At 39.7% G+C, this 18,911-nt stretch overlaps 1 protein-coding gene across 1 annotated transcript in view; it reads left to right on the forward strand.

Moving 5' to 3' along the window:
* BCAS3 (BCAS3 microtubule associated cell migration factor) overlaps positions 1 to 18,911 on the forward strand; it is a 662,199-nt gene that overhangs the window by 516,374 nt on the left and 126,914 nt on the right. The gene's annotated exons all lie outside the window — the stretch shown is intronic.

Here is an 18,911-nt window from a genome sequence, read left to right on the forward strand (position 1 = left end):
TTAATTTTGCGACCATTGATTATAAAATATTAGACTTTTTGTTCATTTTTTTTTTCAAATGTATGAGATGGGTGATAAATATATCAAATGGGTGATAAAGAAGAGGGAAAAGGAATGGAATCCATCTGTTTCTTCAGCATCTTAATTACTTTAGTTTTAAGTTCTTCTCTAAGTGCGTCTTTATGGATGTAGTTTTACTAACTTAGAACACCTAATAGAAACCAGATTTTAAAACTCCTTGAATTGAGGAGTGGCAATAAGCCCAGAGTATCGTATCCCCACAATCTAGAAACACTTAGGAGTGTTGGTACTTGGTGAATGTATTTCTTCTCCCAGCATCTTTTATCCACCTGAGAACTTAGTATGATCTTGTTCATTGGTGAAGGGGATACTTATTCTTCACTTACAGGAACACAACTAAGGAAGGGAGGATAGGGTTTAATTATTAGTGATTGTTCAAAGTATCTGTTTTCTTGACATAGATTATTATGGACACTATTCATATTTTTAGATATGATTTGTGCCTTAACTCATTAAGGTTCACTTTTTTCTCTATCAAGTATTTATTCTGATTTGATACTTGTTCGCTGATATAACATGGTTTAGAAAATGCTTACCAATCACATACTAGTCTCTGTTGTGTGCACTTTATTATTGTTACGGTCACCTCCGAAATTGTATGTATATAAATTGTAGGAAATACTTGGCCTGTAATACCTTCTTTTTCAGGTAGTTCCAGTGTGTTATAAAGAGTGGCCTTGTTATAAGCCTTTAAAGTGTAGCATCACTTTGACTTTTTATGTATAGCTGGAGAAGACTTGAGGTAAAATTTTAAATCCTTTGATACTTTGGAAATCTTTCTTAAAAATATTTCATTCTAAAAAAAAAAATATTTCATTCTAAAAAATTTTTTTCTTTCATTCCTGCTTATTTGAAAAAGAACGCAGCTTTCCTGGCCTACCACCACATAGCCCTGGAAACGAAGCTATAACACAAACTTTGGTTGACGTTATGTATTCTGTTACTCTCTGTTGTGATAATTTTACATAAAAGGAAACAGAGCCCAGCCGTAAAGAGAACAGTTTCTAATTCCTCTTTCTCAGGTTCCGCATTTAGAATATAATAAAGTCATGCTGCGTATGAAGGAGTATGATATTAAACAGAAATGTAAAGGTGGACTTAAAAAATACTCCACAAAGTCAGTGGCTGTGTATTATTCATATATAGCATAACAATTTCTCAGCTAGCTTGGAACAATGTTGGATAAGCATCTGAGCTTTGTGCAATAGTTGATGCTGACAGCAATGTTTATAACTTGAGCCACTTTGGCAAAAATGGGTGATGACTGATTTCTCTCAGAATTATCATCTGAAAGGATGTAGGGAGGGGAGGTTGTTTTTCTTTTGTAAATAGAGAAATCATATCCTTAATAGGCATATTTGGGGGGAGGTAGGAGGGTACCCCAGTGATGCTCAGGGTTCATTCTTGACTCTTAGGAATCACTTCTAGCAGTGCTCAGTAGACCATCTGGGGAGATAGGGATTGAATCTGGGTCGGCAGTATGCAAGGCAAGTTCTCTACCTGCTGTACTATCTCTACAACCTCCCCTCCACTAATCATCTTTATTGTATTTATGACAGGTTGATGGGTTCTCAAATCTAATCAATTTCATGGCCCAAGTGCTAGTCCTGTCCTTCTTTGGACAGTAACTCTTCCAAAACCTGGAGTCCATGAGTATCATTCTGGGATTGAAGACAAATGTTCTTTTTCTTAAAAGAACAAAGAAGTGAAATAGGAGATTGTCTGCAAGTTCTGTAATCCCCAGTGGTTTGCTTCTCCTGCATTGGCATCTTTGACCTTTGTGGTGATGTACATTGAAAATTATTCTGATGTTAAAAGAACTATTTTCTTCATTATTGTTTTAGAGTTATGTATCTGTTTAACAGACCACAGCTTGAGCGAATATTATAAGATAGAAAATTAGGTTGCCGGCATCAGTTGGGAATTTCATGGAATTTGCTTCTCTCTGACTATATTTCCAGATGGGACCATGTGCCTAAGTGTTTGCTTTAGGTCTCCAAGAAGTCATTCCTTTGCAATGATCTGTAACCAGACTGTTCTCCCTTGAGAGAACCTGTGGGACTAATTTGAGTAGGAGTGTGATAAACTTTGTCACCACTTAAGAAGCTAAAAATATTTCTCCCCCACCCCCTCCATATTATCTAGCAACACTCGTTAAGGGATATCAGGAAAGAGGTGGTGAAGATTAGAGCTGATTGCAAAGGTCCTAAGTACCCAAGTTTCTTTTCGGAAGCTTCACACCTTTGAGCCCCCTGGGTGAATTTTGACCCCTGACTTTTTACAGGTTCTCATAAAATTCAAGCTGCCTAAAACATTTTGTGACTAATAGCTTTAGCAGAAGTGATGTTTACAACTGAAGATGGCCTTCAACCAGGCCTGTCTTTCTCAATTTGTAATCCAGATCAAAAAATGATGATGCATTGGTCTTAGCGATCCAGAGAAATGATTCTAAAAGCTCTTCTCCTTAGGTTGTTTTGCTGAGAGCACAGTAGCAGGAAGGCGGCTGAGGTATTCTTGTTTTACTGAGGACCACATCTCAGCCTGCTTGTCCTTGTGTCTCATTAACTGAAAATAGAAAAGATGTAGCAAATCCGCCTCCTTCCATAGAGAAAGACTACTTTTTTCCCTAGTAATTTTGTGCAGAACTCCAATATATAAAACAGATACAAGTGGAGATGTTTCCTTAATGGAGGGTGTAGGAGACCACCCTCTCTGGCCTCAGTTCTGGTCCCAGAGGCCCTTCAACTGTATTTGATCTTTTCTAAAGAGTTCTTCCAGCTGCAGCATTCTGTAATTCTAATTATTGTGAAGTGAGCATTATTAATATCACCAATGTTATGGGGGGGTATTTTTAATTTTTCACTCAGTATCTGTATTGGGGGGTGGTCTTACATTTTAGTGTAGTTAATTTACTAGATAATATAATTCATTGTTATTCAAATAAATAGGTCCTGAACAGGCAGAAATACAAGTTGTGGGAATTTACTACAGACACTCTTTTTTTTTGTTTTGTTTTTGGGCCATACCCGATGGTGCTCAGGGCTTACTCCTGGCTGTCTGCTCAGAAATAGCTCCTGGCAGGCACGGGGGACCATATGGGACACCGGGATTCGAACCAACCACCTTTGGTCCTGGATCGGCTGCTTGCAAGGCAAACGCCGCTGTGCTATCTCTCCGGGCCCACTACAGACACTCTTATCGGGGCCCCCAGAATACACAGTGAAAGAACACGGAGAAGCAGATCGATCCATGTAAAAACCCTCAATCGTATGCTTAATATTGTGCACACCCTCCCTTCCCCCACTCTCCCAAATTGTTGGGAGTTGGGGACCAGAACTTTTAGTTTCCTCCCTCCCCCTCTCTCTTAAGTGGAACAATCCGAAGTGCTCCCAATATCTGCTTGTCATCTCAGCCAGGACCTTACGGATCCAATAGTTGATGGCTCAATAGGATTAAATTCTGAGCCTTTCAGGAAAAATTTCCCCAAGTGTTCCTTTACTGTTGTTAATTGCAAAATAAACAGCTCTCCCTGGGAGTCAAGGCGCTTCCTTCTGCGTTGGTGGGCTTCCCTCTAGCAAGCAATGCAGGAGCTGCGGCAGATTTACACCTCCAGCTCCATGCCTGGGAATAGGGGCCCTCAGAGGAGTCTCAGGTTGATGCTTCTGCCCCTTTCTATTGCCACTGAGTGTGAGAGCTGTTAGTCTTTGTCAGGGTTGCTCCAAAAATATAAAGCAAACACTTTTTCATCACCCAGACACTGCCCTAAGCACTTTAAATTATTAACTACTTGGAACTTTTTTGCAAATGGCTAGGCAAGGCCTGAGGGCCAAAATCAGTGGCTAGTTGTAGCCCACTGACTTGCAGGCAGGTTGGCTGGACTGTTTCCAAATGAGTGTCCTCTGAAAATGTACAATATTGGGACTTGGGAGTCTTGATGAGCAAATAAGCCACTTGAGTTGCTTATATAGGAAATGATTGTTTGGCAGGTGTAATTATTATTCTGTTAAAAACTGTTAGCAAAGGCTTAATTTCATTACAAACAAATTGTGGCAAGGCAACTGTACTCTGTAGAAGTACAGTGAAATCCGAGAGTCCCGAGTCTTTAGTAGAGATTGAGCTAGAGACCCCAATCCTGCCCCTTTCTAAACAGCCACAACCATGAAACTTTCTTGACCTTTTCACCTTTAAACTTTGTTTGAACTTGGAAGGAAGACTTTTGATTTATAAAGAAAAAAGAAAGCAAGTAGAAGAAAAAAAGAAAGGGAGAAAGGGGGGAGGCTGTGGAGGAGATGCAGAGACTGGGGAAAAGGGCTGATTATATGTTAGAGTAACAGTAATACTAGGAAAATAATCCTCCTCTTGTGTATGAGTTTCTGCTACTGGGAGCCACAGGGTAATCAGCTCACATGACATACCCAGAGGCTAATGCTAGCCTGTGCTGTTTTTGAACATAGTCAAACAAAGGCTGATTATCCAAACAAGAATTTGGACTGCAGTAGTTGGACCAGTTAAATTATAGTTAGTAAAACTTGGCGCCTTGTGAGCTTGGAATGTTACAATTGCAGCTGGATCTTCGTTTGTCAGGCAACCCCACAAAACAATAAAACCATAGATTTTTATCTCCCCAGGACTCAGTTTAACTCCTTTGATACAAAATGAAAAGTGCCAGAAGTCACCGCTTGGAACCCTAGCACTTTCTAGCTCCGGTTCTGCCTCATGTGTTTGGTAGGGAGGTTGGAGTGTGAAGCAAGGCACTTAAATTCTTAGATCTTGTATTGGAAGGATAGTAATTTACTTGTTACTAGTTTATTTCTTTAACTAACATTTAAGTGCTACTATGGGTAAACCCCTGTGCTAGATGTTTTATATACAAGTAGCTATAATGGCATTTGATTGTCAATTGGCCAAAGGTTACAAAATATTACAAGTAATTTAGTAAAGAAAGCACAGAGAAGATAAAGGTATGAGAAGTCATCGATTGACTTTGGAAAAGTCACTATTTTACTCTGGAAAAAGGCTTGGATCTTTAAAAGTAAACCTAAAATTGATTTCATGTAGAGGTACCAGCACAAAGAATGGGATAGCCAGGAAAATTGGAGAGTAGTTGTGGTAGGTAGAAATTGTAGAAGAGAACTTTGAAAAGGTAGATTGAGCCTAAAAGTAGAGTAAGAAGCAGATCAGAAAGAGTGGACTTACTTTGGTACCTTTAAAGTTAAAGAACTTTAAAAGTTATTTCTGGTGGCTGGAGAGATAGCATAGTGGGGTAGGGGGTTTGCTGGTGCTAGCATGAGACAGATTCCAGTTCAATCCCCAGCAAAACATTTGCATCTCCCCTACATACACACACCAAGTACTGTCAGGAGTGATCCTTAGCACAGAGCCAGAAATAAGGTCTAAACATGGCCAGATATGCCCAAAACTAATTCAACCTCCCTCAAAATTTCTTTCTGGTAAGTTTTCTAAGAAGATGGGAGTATAGGGAGAAGAAAGGTACATTGAGTCATTGGTGGGAATGCTGACATTGATAGCAGGTTTGAATTGAAACATTGCTTGAAGAATTATTATCAATAGCTGTTTAAGTCACAGTGAATTAAAAAAAAAACTTTCTGGGACCAAGGGAGATAGCTCAGCTTCAGGCCACATGCCTTGTACAACTCCCCAAATTCAAGCCATATCCCCAAAGGTCCTCCTGGCAAGGTTGGGTGGTCTTATGGCTCCTGGGACCATGCCTTAGTGCTGAATCATGCAATTAGGTTGTCCAGATACTACCAGGTGTAGAGCAGCCCTCAACATTCCTTGGGAGACCTCCCCCAGTTTTGGGAAGGTTTAAAGCTATTTTTTATCTTTACATAGTGTCTTTACTAAGCCAGCATATCAGAACATGGAGCCCTCACAATAATTCTCTGAGAGGCCAGAGGGATAGTACAGCAGGTAAAGCATTTATATTGCATGCAGCTAACCCTGGTTCAATTCTCAGAATTCCATATGGTGCCCAGAGCCTGCTAGGTGTAATTTCTAAATGCAGGAATAAGCATGAGTGGGGCCCACAACAAAAAAATATTGTGTAAGAAAACTGATCTTCAGAGATACTAAGTGACTTTCCTATGATCACAAGCTCAGATTCATTACACACATAGTCTGAGCAGAATCAAGTGTGGAACCCAGACTGACTACAGATCTGTTAGCTCCTATAACCATTTACCTCTTCTGTTCTCTGTACCTTTTTCTATCTGCTGAGCTCAGGAGTGTCAAAATGCAAATTGGCTTAACCATGTTCTTATATAAAGGCAAGAAGCCTGATTCTAATACAGAGTTTCCCAAAGTGGTGACCCCTTCCAACTTCCCTAAGGATACTGGAATCATAAAGGTAGATGGTAGTAGCTTGATGTGCATTGGAGGGGGGAGGCATGGTAGATTTCTAAGTGGCAACTGAATGATTTTTTTTTTTCATGAAAAGGGAGTGGTAGGATAGATTAGTTTGGGATCATCTGATTGTAATGGATTACCAATACTTTTTGAATGGATGGTAATAGTAAAGAGATTATCTTTGCATGGACAATGTTTGCATTAGAGACTACCAAAGATGACTACTCTGAGTTGGCTTCAGCACAGGGATTGTAGTAAGTTCCTGTGAAACAGCATATTTCTTCCTGGCCTGCTTCATCCCAGTGAGACTGTCTGCTCTCCTGCTTGCTTCTGACAGCGATTTTATGGGAGCACAGAGCTGGTCTGGCAGTTCAAGCTTATGCATTTATGACGGTGCCTTTTCTGAGAAACACATTTGATACCATTAGTATATGGCTCCCTGCTTCCCGGTTTCCACCCGGCATCTTCATCGTATTCTTATCCTCTGCTGACCCTGCCACTGTCTTGTTTTCTTTCCTGTCCTCTTTGATATACTCTGTTATTGTAAGCCAGGCTTGTGGCTTCTGGGAGGGGTGATTGGCAGGCTCCGGCAGACATAAGCACTGAAACGTGTGTCCCAGAGGTGGAAGCCAGATTTCCTCCCAGGACCCCGAGGCCAACTTTTAGGATGGCTCCATGTCTAGAAATAGCAAAAATCGAAATGGATATTGCAGATAGTCCAGACAAGCAGATACGAAATCCAAATGCCTGGATACTTCAGGTTTTTTTTTTTTTGGGGGGGGGGTGTATATTTTTAACAATAGAATCAATATAGCCAATCTTTGTGTTAACTTTTCCAATGAATGGCAGAGAGATCAGGTTTACAGCTCCTGGGAGAAGATCAGGTGCTGCTTTTGCGAAGTCAGTTTTGAAAAGCAGAAGTTAAAAGTGAATTAAATAGTCTGTTACCATGCTATGGCCTTAACTGCTATAACCTTCTTCTTTATATTGAGTAAAATAAATTCTCTGTGTAGCTTGAAGAGCATTGCCATTAAGAATAGTTAATTACTATATAGAGAAGTTGGGTTTATAATACTGTAGTTGAACAGATTTTGAGAAGGGTAATTTACTCGCTTTGTCTGCTTGTTTTTCATTCACTTTGCAGTGTCTCTAGCTTGATATCTTTGAGATCTTTGGGGAAAATGTCAAGATAATAGAGATAAGCTTTCTTAGGAAGCTTTTAAGAATTCGGGTGACCTAAAGATGAGCAATTCTTTCTGATGTTAATCATTTGCATGTTATCAGTGGTTCTAAAATGAATATACAAAGGAACTTCATTTACTTGGGGTGATCATGTTTCAATGTGTTAATGTTTCAGAAGTAGCAGAGGATAACATGCAACTGTTAAGATCTAGCTAAAAGTATTAAAGTTGGCTCTTGCAGATTAGGTTTTCCCTACTTAAAATTAAGAGCTTAAAGATTTTAATCAAGATAATTTTAAAATGTCTTGAGGTGCAACTTACTCTGCTGGTGATACCACTTGGAATAGTAAAGACCAAAGGAGAAATTGTGAGTTAATGTTTACTCTCTCATTACTATTTTAATCAAATGGCTTTACAGCTTGACCTCTTAAATGTGAATATATATTTTTAAAAGAACACTCAGGTATGTGAAGCCATAATCTCTGTGTTAGAAGCTCATAGCCCTAAAATCTTTTTTACTTAAGTTTTTAATATGACTGTGATAAGAAGATTTTGATTGGGGATTTCTATGAGAGCAAGTTTGTTCTCCTGATGACAGGTATTTTAGTATGGATGAAGGCGTCTTTTATATGTCTGGGAACTATAAACATGCATGTCAAATCATAATCGTAACAGTAATAATACTAATAAATAGCAGGAGCTGCCATTCATTAAGTGCCTGTTCTGTGTTAGGACTTCCAGCAGGCACTTTAGATGCATAGTTTCTAGCCCTTGTAACTATCCTGTTAGATAGAATAGTATTTGTTTTTCACATTCAAGAAAACTGAGCCTAATGACCCGCTATGTGGCTTGGAAATCCAGGTTTTTCTGATTCTACAATTTATTTCTTTTCTGCTACACTATGTATGGTATCTAAAAGTATGCCATTATAGCTAATGCTTATTTCAAACTCACCAGTTTTATACAACCAAAATGAACATGATGTTCTATCTATTACAGCTAAATAACTCAGTTCATGACCATTGTTATCTTATTCAGCAAGCTAATTTCATTTACCAGTGTCATTGAGTTGTATAACTAACGACACATTTCTTTTAAATTAACTTTGTGCATACTGAAGTATGTCCTAACTAAAACTTCTCCAAAGAAGCATTCTTTTTTTTAGAATCATGGTTTTAAAAAAGTATTATTCATCCCCCACACCCCTTCTTTTCATTTTTGTGATGTGATCACCAGGAGTTGTATGCCTGGTGGTAGCATAGCAACACCACACTACCATGGTGGTGTTTGCTACAGGTTGCACTGGCTTGCACACAGCTCACTGGAAGTACCACTTCCTAGCAGTGCTCACACATTCTAGTTCTGGTGCTCACTGGGAGGAGGAGGTCTCTGCAATGCTCACACAAATACTCACCAAGAACACAATTGGCTTTAGTGCTCATGTATCTTTGAGAGGCATTCATTGGCATATCACCCCTTTACTTGTTACTCACACATACATGACTATGGTGTGACAAGTTGCAAAGACCACAAATGGCACTGTATAGGCACAAGAGGAAGCACTGGAGTGGAGTGGAACTTGTAACCTGCTGTGAATGAGGCAAATGCTCTAATTTTTGTTTTGTTTTTGTTTTTGGCTCACACCCGGCAGTGCTCAGGGGTTAATCCTGGCTCTATGCTCAGAAATCCCTCCTGGCAGGCTCAGGGGACCATATAGGATGCCGGGATTCAAACCACCGGCCTTCTGCATGCAAGGCAAACGCCTTACCTCCATTTTATCTCTCGGCCCCAACTGCTCTAATATTTTGAGCCATCCCCCTGCCCCAGAATTCCAAGAAAATCTTGAAATATTAACAAGAACTATTATTCTTGAAGTGACTCGATGAATTTAAAGATAAAAATAAGTTAGATGGACATCTGATTAGAGTTCAGTCTGCTACTCTTACTTGAGGAATTTTCTTTTGTTTGAGCCTGAAGAACTTTTCAAGAGATAACCCTCTGTTCTTCCTCTCCTGGACTCCTAGCTCCCTTCCAGAGAATCCAGGCTGAATGATAATCCATTTAGGTTAGGCTGAGGGGAGGTTAATGAAAAAACTAGATTAAAAATTTCTTGACCCAGCTATTCCACTCCTAGGGATATACCCTAGGAACACAAGAATACAATACAAAAACCCCTTCCTCACACCTATATTTATTGCAGCACTATTCACAATAGCTAGGCTCTGGAAACAACCAAGATGCCCTTCAAGAGATGAATGGCTAAAGAAACTGTGGTACATATACACAATGGAATATTATGCAGCCGTCAGGAGAGATGAAGTCATGAAATTTTCCTATACATGGATGTACATGAAATCTATCATGCTGAGTGAAATAAATCAGAGGGAGAGGGAGAGATGCAGAATAGTCTCACTCATCTATGGGTTTTAAGAAAAATAAAAGTCATTTTTGCAACAATCCTGAGACAATGAGAGGAGGGCTGGAACTTCCAGCTCACCACAAAGAGTGGTGAGTGCAGTTATAGAAATAACTACACTGAGAACTACCATAACCATGTGAATGAATAAGGGAACTGGAAAGCCTGTCTAGAGTACAGGTGGGGGTGGGGTGAAATGGAGGGAGATTTGGGACATTGGTGGTAGGAATGTTGCACTGGTGAAGGGGGGTGTTCTTTACATGCCTGAAACCTAATGACAATCATATTTGTAGTCACGATGCTTAAATAAAGATATTATAAATTAAAAAAGAACATTTATCTGCTGTAAAAAAATTTCTCATTATCAAACCTCTATCTATAAAATACAGTGAGGAACACACTAACTGATCTCTCCATGAAAATGACCTCAGAGGAGTCTTCAATGATATGACTAACACCAATGACAAAGAAAACAAGAGCAAAAATAAATAAAAGGTACTACATTAAACTAAATCCTTCCTGCACTGCCCAGAAAAACATTAAAACCCCAAACAAAAAGACATGACTTATTGGGATAAAATATTTATACATTATACATCAGACAAAGGGCTAATATCCAAGATATATAAAGCACTCTCTCCAAGCTCAACAACATAAAGCAACCCCTTGAAAAAACTGGGGATAAGACCTTAGCAGACATTTCCCAAAAGATTTTTTTTATTAATCGTTTGTCGGACGTACATGTAGGTATGAATGTTTTGTTTGTGTGTTTGGGGGCCACACCTAATGATACTCTGGTGTTGATCCTGGCTCTACACTCAGGGATTACTCCTAGCAGTGTTTAGTGGATCCTATGGAATTTTAGGGATTGGACTCAGGTTGACTGCTTGCTAGGAAAGTGCCCTACCCACTATACTATCACTCTGACCCACTGATTTCTTGTTCATTTTTTAATAAGATTAACCAGTTTTTCTTAAACCTAGCTCCACTTAACCCTTTTGTCATAGATTAACTGTTCATATATCTAAGGGTTTACTTTGGGCTCTCAGTTCTAGTTCATTGATCTGGGAGTCTTACAGACTTCTTTTTCCAAAAGAAGAGACGTGCAAGGGGAAGAACAGTGTTTGTTTTTAAGACAACTATAATTGCATAGTACTTTGGGATTTTACTATTTACCTTTCTAAAATACAGTATAATAGACTATAATTGTAGGCACCCCAAGCAACTATTATTTATATGCATAAAATTTCTTATGTTAGAATTTTGTTTCCAAACAGTCTAATGTCCATCAATTTTCTTCTCTTGTGGTGATTTATCTATAGGGGCCGTGGAGATGGCACAAATGTCTGGAGTGCATACCTTGCACACATGAGACTCCCAAGTATGATCTTCAGCCCTGCATGGCATCCCCAACACTTTATTAGTACCCTCAAGTGTTGCCCTGTTGGCTCCCTAAACAGCTCCAGGATGGCCCTGGTTTTCCCAGCAGTGCTAATCTGCATTACCAGTCCCACACTTCGAACCATCTGGACTAATTAGCCAAGTATCACAGGGAGTGGCCCCCAGGTTCAATGAACACTATTTGGGTGGCTTTCCCCCAAATAAATAAATACATGTTATAAACAAAGTTGTAGCAGTGCTTTTTTGCCTGCTATTCAGTGTTTCAAATGATAACTGAACTTAACTGTGAGATGTCAGATACCATAAAGGGGCTGTGCGGTGGCACTAGAGGTAAGACGTCTGCTTTGCACGCGCTAACCTAGGACAGACTATGGTTCAATCCCCCAGCGTCACATATGGTCCCCCAAGCCAGGGATGATTTCTGAGCTCATAGCCAGGAGTAACCCCTGAGTGTCACTAGCTGTGCCAAAAAAAAAAAAACAAACCAAAACAAAAAAAAATGCTCCTTGGGGGTCAGGGCAATAATAGAGCATATAGGGTACTTGCCTTGAACCTGGCCAATCCAGGTTTAATATCCAACATCCATATAGTCCCCGAGTCCATCAGGACCTATTATTATAGCCCTGAGCCCCTCAGGCGTGATTCCTGAGTGCAGAGCATTGAGTACTTCTGGGTGTGGCCCCCAAAACAAACAAAAAAGCTCTTGGGAATTTTACTTGAATGTTGAGAATTGATTTTGGAACATTGTATGTCTGAAACTCTATTCTGAGCTACAATGTCAGTCATGGCACCTTAATTAAGATTTTTAAGGGGGCCAGAGAGATAGCATGGAGGTAAGGCATTTGCCTTGCATGCAGAAGGACGGTGGTTCGAATCCTGGCATCCCATATGGTCCCCCGAGCCTGCCAGGAGTGAGTTCTGAGCACAGAGCCAGGAGTAACCCCTGAGCACTGTATGTATATATATATATATATATATATATATACACATATACAGCACATATATATATATATGGTGTTTTCTTAGAGAGAACATCTATGTTTCATAGTCATTTAAGGGTCCTTGGAAGGAAAAAAAAAACAGATCTTACTGTGAGTATAAAGACACAAATGCTAGTATGTAGCCTTAAATTATTACCCAGATGTGCCCTGCCTCACCTACTGACCTACTGACCAGAACATCTTCTAGCTTATTAGAAGTCTGTATCCCCCTCACAATGCCTGATTTGTCTAAGGACAAATTGTTTAAGGAATATTGGACTATGAAATTCTGGGATCTACCTATAGTCCATCTCATTTTGTATGGCCTGTGAATGATGTAAATATCTAAAAGGTTCTAATCTAGGCAGAGAAAAGGCTCCCCAGCCCTTATATATGAGAACATTCTGGAAATGGCTAAGTCAGGAAAAGGTTTTAAATGGGTTAAAAGGGTTAAACCATTATGTGATTTTACCATACTTGGATCTTCCCCCTCCCTTATTTTAGAACTAAGATATTAGGACCTCAGTGTTTGGGGGTAGACTAAGGCCAGCAGATCCAATAACATTTGAACATGGTTCACCTGACAGGTTCTCACTGGAGCCTGTGTATCTGAATTATAACAGTCGTTACAGGTCAGCTCTCTTGGTCCGCAAGAGAATTCCCTTTTTTTTTTTAATGTAAGTCATGCTTTCATTTTAATACAATATCCACCATTTACCCTTGACATGATTTAAAATGAATGTGGCTACTTTTGCCTTTGAGTGCGGGTGTGTGGAGTAACCTAATTGACAAGCAGTCATGAAGTTCTCTTTGAGCCTGATGTTATCCCATCATTCAGGGACCCATTTTGGTTAATTTGTTTTCTCATATAGTTTCTGGTGGGAAAAATTCATTGCTCTGGTACTGAAATTAACTTGATTGAAATATCTTGGATGTTGTCATTTTCCAGTGTTTCAAAATGTTTTTTCCCAAGTGTTTAATTTTTTAAGTACGGTGTATACTAATTTAACTGTTCCATTCTGACATCATCCTGTGAGAAATTATTCTTACTGCATGCACTGAACATATTTTTATTTACATTTCAAATTCCCACTCAATGTAGTTATTAACATTGAAGATATCATGTAAATTTGATTTTTAAATGGGCCTTTTAAAATATCATACCATTTGCTAAATATAATTTTCCCATGTTCTTCTTAATGTTTAATAATATATCTTTTAAGAGGACATCCTTAAAGACCAATGCAATCTGCAGGAATTGTTCAGTCAGAAATTATGAGTGGAGAGGTCACTTGTCAGGAACATATTGTTTGAAATACTGTAATGTAAGGGTTTCTAGTCTTTGAGGTAAAATGTGCTGCCATGAAAAATACTGAACTGCATCAGGCTTCTGACTTCTATATAACATGTCACAATTTTTGTTGCTGGGCTAAAGATAGAAAGTAAAATAAAATGTTCTTTGTCCATTTAGTTATCCTTGACTACATGAAATTCTCCAAAGTAATTACTGGTGACCACAATACCACCTACCAGCAAGAGCAGCATTGACCCTGTTCCAACTGCCTTATTGCTGACCACAGCTGCTCTCAACTAGAGCAGATGTTTCTCCTTTTGCCTTGCCAATAAAATTTTATTGAGTAGTTTTGCAAATATAGAGCAGTATACTCTGCCCGAAGAACAGCCCGAGATCTCAGCCACTTTGTGCAATAAGATTCTCCTCTCCACTCAGAGGCCACTGCTCCTTGATTTTTTGTATCTGACCTCCCAGGTTTTGACACTTGCAAACTGCTGTCCACTTGGTTTTGCTTCCTTACCCACCCATGTAATTTTCCCAAAGAAAGTAATGTTGGAAGAGCAACCACACTTGTGGTTGCAACTTGCTACATTACAAGGCTGTCATATTAGAACTTTGCTCCTACCCTTTTGTGGGTTTGCAAAATGGAGTTAGGGTACTTTGTTGGGTTATTTTGTTAAGATGCTGTTCCAAATTTTTCCACATCTCCTTGGTTTGGATATTGAGTTGGAAATCTCTTTTGACTGGACCTCTTTTGGACAGCTTGTGCATCCCTGAGCATGTCCTGAATCCTATCCCATCAACACAGCCAAAGAAGCATCTTCTAACCCACCTTTCCACAACTTTTATGGATGGTACCTTATCTAGGTCTGAAAATGGAAGGATTTTAAAGCTCTGTTTGTACTTTTAAGTTTAACTGCACGATTTAGTACAACTTCGCTCTGTGTTCCTGGGATAAAGGAATAGGTTTTCAAGTTGTGCCTGATAACTTCCTCCTCTCTGCCCACTGCTCAATGGAAGTTTGAAAGACTACTTCAGTGATTATGAGCTATTCTTCAAGATCTTGCAAAGAAAATAATTCCAAAGATAATGAGTCTTAAGCCCCAACCTGTCATGAATACACATATTGCTGGGAACCTATGATAGCCAAGTACTATAGAAGTTTAGGGACCAGAGAGGTAGTATAGTGGGTAGGGAACTTGCCTTGCATATGGCAGGACCCAGTTTGATTCCCAGCACCTCAGACAGTCTCGTGAGCCCACCAAGAATAATCCCTGAGAATTTCTAGGTCTTGCCCCCCAAAAAAATGAAGACAGAAAGAGAAATTGAAAGGGCAGTGGTGTTGAGGAGAAATTTGGAGACTTAAGCTTCTCATCCGGAAGGAAGCAGCAATGACCTGATTCCTTTAGTGGCCATTCTAGGAATATGGCATTATGGGAGTTCATCTGGCCAACTTAGTGGCAGATGACCATTTCTGATAGCCTCATTATAAGACTCCTTACACATGATACTAGGACTTCATTGAATATTCTATTTAGTCCAAGTTAGGATACATAGGACGTGGTAAGTGACTACTAGAGTTCTGTAGGTCAAGAAATTTGAAACAGGTTACTCCCTCTTATACTGTGTGTGTGTTTTAATTATACCTCTGGAGTAGTATAAAGTACTAACATTTTCAAATGTGTGAAACATGAAATTTCATTCTTAAAATTAGGCTTTGGTTAATATATACTCTTTTCTTACTTCTTCCTGTTCTTATAAAAATATCATTTTTAAAAATAAGAACCTTGAAAGCAAAATCAGGTCTCCTAGTCTGGATGTTTGGCTCAAGACTAGGTCTCCCCTCACCCCCTTTCCTTTTTTTTTTGAAATGTTCCCAGAGCAGAGCACTCTTTAAAGTAGGATGAGAAAAGTTAATTTTAATCCTCCAAAGGCTTATTTGCTAGCACAAAAGGTCATGAAACATCCAGAAACTGTACAGCTGAGATCTTAAAGAGGAGTCATCATAGCAACAGCAAGAGCCTCGACTCCCACTGCAGAACCACGTCCGGCTGAGAAACTGTTTCAGGCACACCCATGAATACAAGACCCACAGAACCCCTCACCCATTTCAGGGGAAATTCCTTGTTCGTGTTGTTTCAGGTGTCGCTGAAGAGAATTTGTTAGAAGGGGCTGTGAAATGGCAGAAGGAAATAATTGCTAGAATTGTAAGTACCTGTCCTCTACCCATTGTTTTTGTCAGTTCCACTTCTTAATCCATGGTCTGGTCACAAGGAAACAAGATTTCATGTGTTTTGCTGATGGATCCTGGGAATAAAACAAAAAGCCATGATGATCCTCTCCCACTTATTAAAGCTTTCTTTTGATCTGATTTCTTAGGATATTAAACTGTCACATGCACCAACAAGTAAAACAGAAATTGAACAAGGCAGGCTTGGTGACAATCTCAAAAGAGTTCTGCATAACAGCAACCATATTAGTGAATTTGAGAAGGCTAGGAAATGGCCTCTTTTTTCTGGAGAAAGGTCTTTACCATTTTTGTTTTAGTAGTTTGGTAGAATTTTTTAGAAAGTACATCCCCTGGACCCAGCAGAGGTTGGGTTGTCTGTCATGAGGTCTAAGTGTCCTCATTCAAGTTTTCCCCTCAGCACAGAAGTTACTGAATAGAGAGTAGGAAGGAAACCAAACCTAAATCCTCAAAAGTGAGAATATAACAGGTAAAGTATTTTCCTTGCACATGACTGACTCTGGTTGGATCTCCCTACCCTATATAGTCCTGCAAGCTCTCCTAGATTCCTGATCATAGAGCCAGGAATAATACTGAGCGCCTCCTGGTATGTACCTTATGTTGTGATCATTTGGTCAAGCGACCATTTGATCATTCAGAAGCAAGAAGGAAATTTATAAATAACTGCTCCTTCATGCAGTGTGAATTTTGATATATTGTGAAAACAGTGCCAACTAAGCCATTGGAAGAATTCTTATTATATCATGTAAATCTTGATGGTCAGAGGACTGAGAGAAAGGCTTGTTTTTTCTAAAAACATTCCTTTAGAAATGAGTGTTGTAATTGAGTACCATACTGTACTGTATCTAGCCATAATATCCAGTGAGTCATGAAGGCATTAGGGAAACTCTGGAGACATCATAAGAAACATTTGAGTTAATGTTTGAGATAAGGAAGATGACTATCTTGAAAAAGAAACTGAAATTAAAGGGCACAGGTTCCCATTTTCAATCACTAAAAGGAATTCTTTCCAGGGAGGCTTCCTTTGGTTACTGAAATACCCCATAGGTGATAGATAAATAGCCTGGATGAAGGCCTAGAAACTGGACTTCAATTCTCTGACAGGCCAGAGACTTTAAACAAGTTGCTCTCCATAATTGTTATCATTTCCTCCCCTGAAAACAAGTATGAACCATTTCTATGTGATCAAAGAATCCATGCATCTGTTTGTTTGTTTGTTTGGGGGTAACAACAGCTATACTCAGGGCTTACTCCTGACTTTTTCTGGAATCACTCCTGGCAGGTTTAGGGTACTAGATGGAGTGCCCCAAATCAAACCCAGGTTGACTACATGCAAGTTAAGCACCCTACCTGCTGTACTATCACTCCAGTGAACATTGTCCTACACTGGATAATCTAGAGCAGTATTATCGTACGTGTCTTCCCTTGTGCCACTTCTGGTCACTGAGTGACTACTTATTGTTGACTTCTCACAAGACCAATGGCCAGTTCTTCTGTTTTTCTCCTAGCCAGTGATTCATGTGGCCATGCACACTCAGCATCCATATTCCTTCATTTCTACTAAGCCTATAATTTTGGCTTTTTTTTTTTTTTCACCTGTTCCCAAGAGCTCTTTTGTTTAACTGAAAGGTGAGACAGTGGAGGCCTCAGCTCAGGTGAAGGCCTCCCAGGGCTTCATCTTCCTGGTTGTTGCAACCCGCTAGAGAGAGAGTCCAATCCCTCTGTTCACTTTGGACCCAATTCTGCTGAATTGGGAACTCTTTACTGAGACTGGTATAGTCAAGCCTGCCCTTGAAACCTCATGGTTGATGACTGATATGTTAGTCTCTTGGGACAGGGCTGTACAGTTGAGAAAAGTAGCAAAAGCATCAGATCTCGGTAGGTCATCTGGCCCCCATAAAAAAGCAATAGCAACTGGGAAAAAGCTAGACTGCTGGGTTCCCAGCTCTGCTGGACTGTTAGACACAACCACCCACTCCATCTTTGTTTATAGAACACATTTTCAGGAACAAGTGTTTTATAGTGAGGGTGGAGGTTGTTAAGCTATTTATAATGAAGATCTCAAATATGTGAACCCTAGATCAAGCTTCATCTAAAGGAACTTTGCATGGGTGGAGGTTTAGGAGAAAAAGGGAGAAAAGGATAAGGGAAAAAAAACTAATAAAAATAGCTGAGATCACTCAACAGTTATCAAGAAACAGATACTACAGTTTTATAACACTAAGCACTAAAAGTATATGCACTCTTAAAAGGCAATTAAAACGTATGCTCTGAAACTATAAAACATTTTCTTTTCATCTGCAACATAGAGGGCAGATTACAACACATTAATAACGTTTTGTTTAGAGTTCAGTTTCTGATGGTTTCCAAATGTAGTCTGTGTAGATTAACCAGAAGGAGTCCAGTTCCCTTTTTTAAGAGCGCTTGTAAAGGAAAGCAATGTGGTAAGATTGTTATGAAAAGAGAGTGTATTTAGGAAATAGCACTTAGCAGGGTCTCTCTGAATGGCTGCCAGGTCAGGAAGCTGAAGTGCAAGGCTTGGCCCTTGTTCAGCCCCCCCAGTCCCAGCTCCTTGACCACACAGTACGTCAGGAACTTGTCACAAGCCAGTCAGGAAGGCTTGGCCCCACCCTTTGGGCCAGCTTGGCACGGCTGCTTTCACATAACCCAGGGCTCCAAAGGGGCCAGAGGCAGGCATTCCAGGGCCACGGGAACATGCAATTTTTTAAAATAGAAATGAGGAACACTTGAAGAAGAAAAAAAAGAGCCTGGGAATCCAACAGTTGCTGAGCCTTTGTGGAACATGGTCCCTTATGGCAAATGTCAGAGCTAAACAGGGCCTTCAAGGTTATCTCATCTTCTGCCCTTGTCTTCTTGACATGGAAATTGACTTGCTTCCATCCACAGTGGCAGGGCCAAGCATGGGATCTCTGTCTCTCAGTCT

The sequence above is a fragment of the Suncus etruscus genome, chromosome 1 (assembly GCF_024139225.1).
Source record: "Suncus etruscus isolate mSunEtr1 chromosome 1, mSunEtr1.pri.cur, whole genome shotgun sequence".
Classification (NCBI taxonomy): domain Eukaryota; kingdom Metazoa; phylum Chordata; class Mammalia; order Eulipotyphla; family Soricidae; genus Suncus; species Suncus etruscus.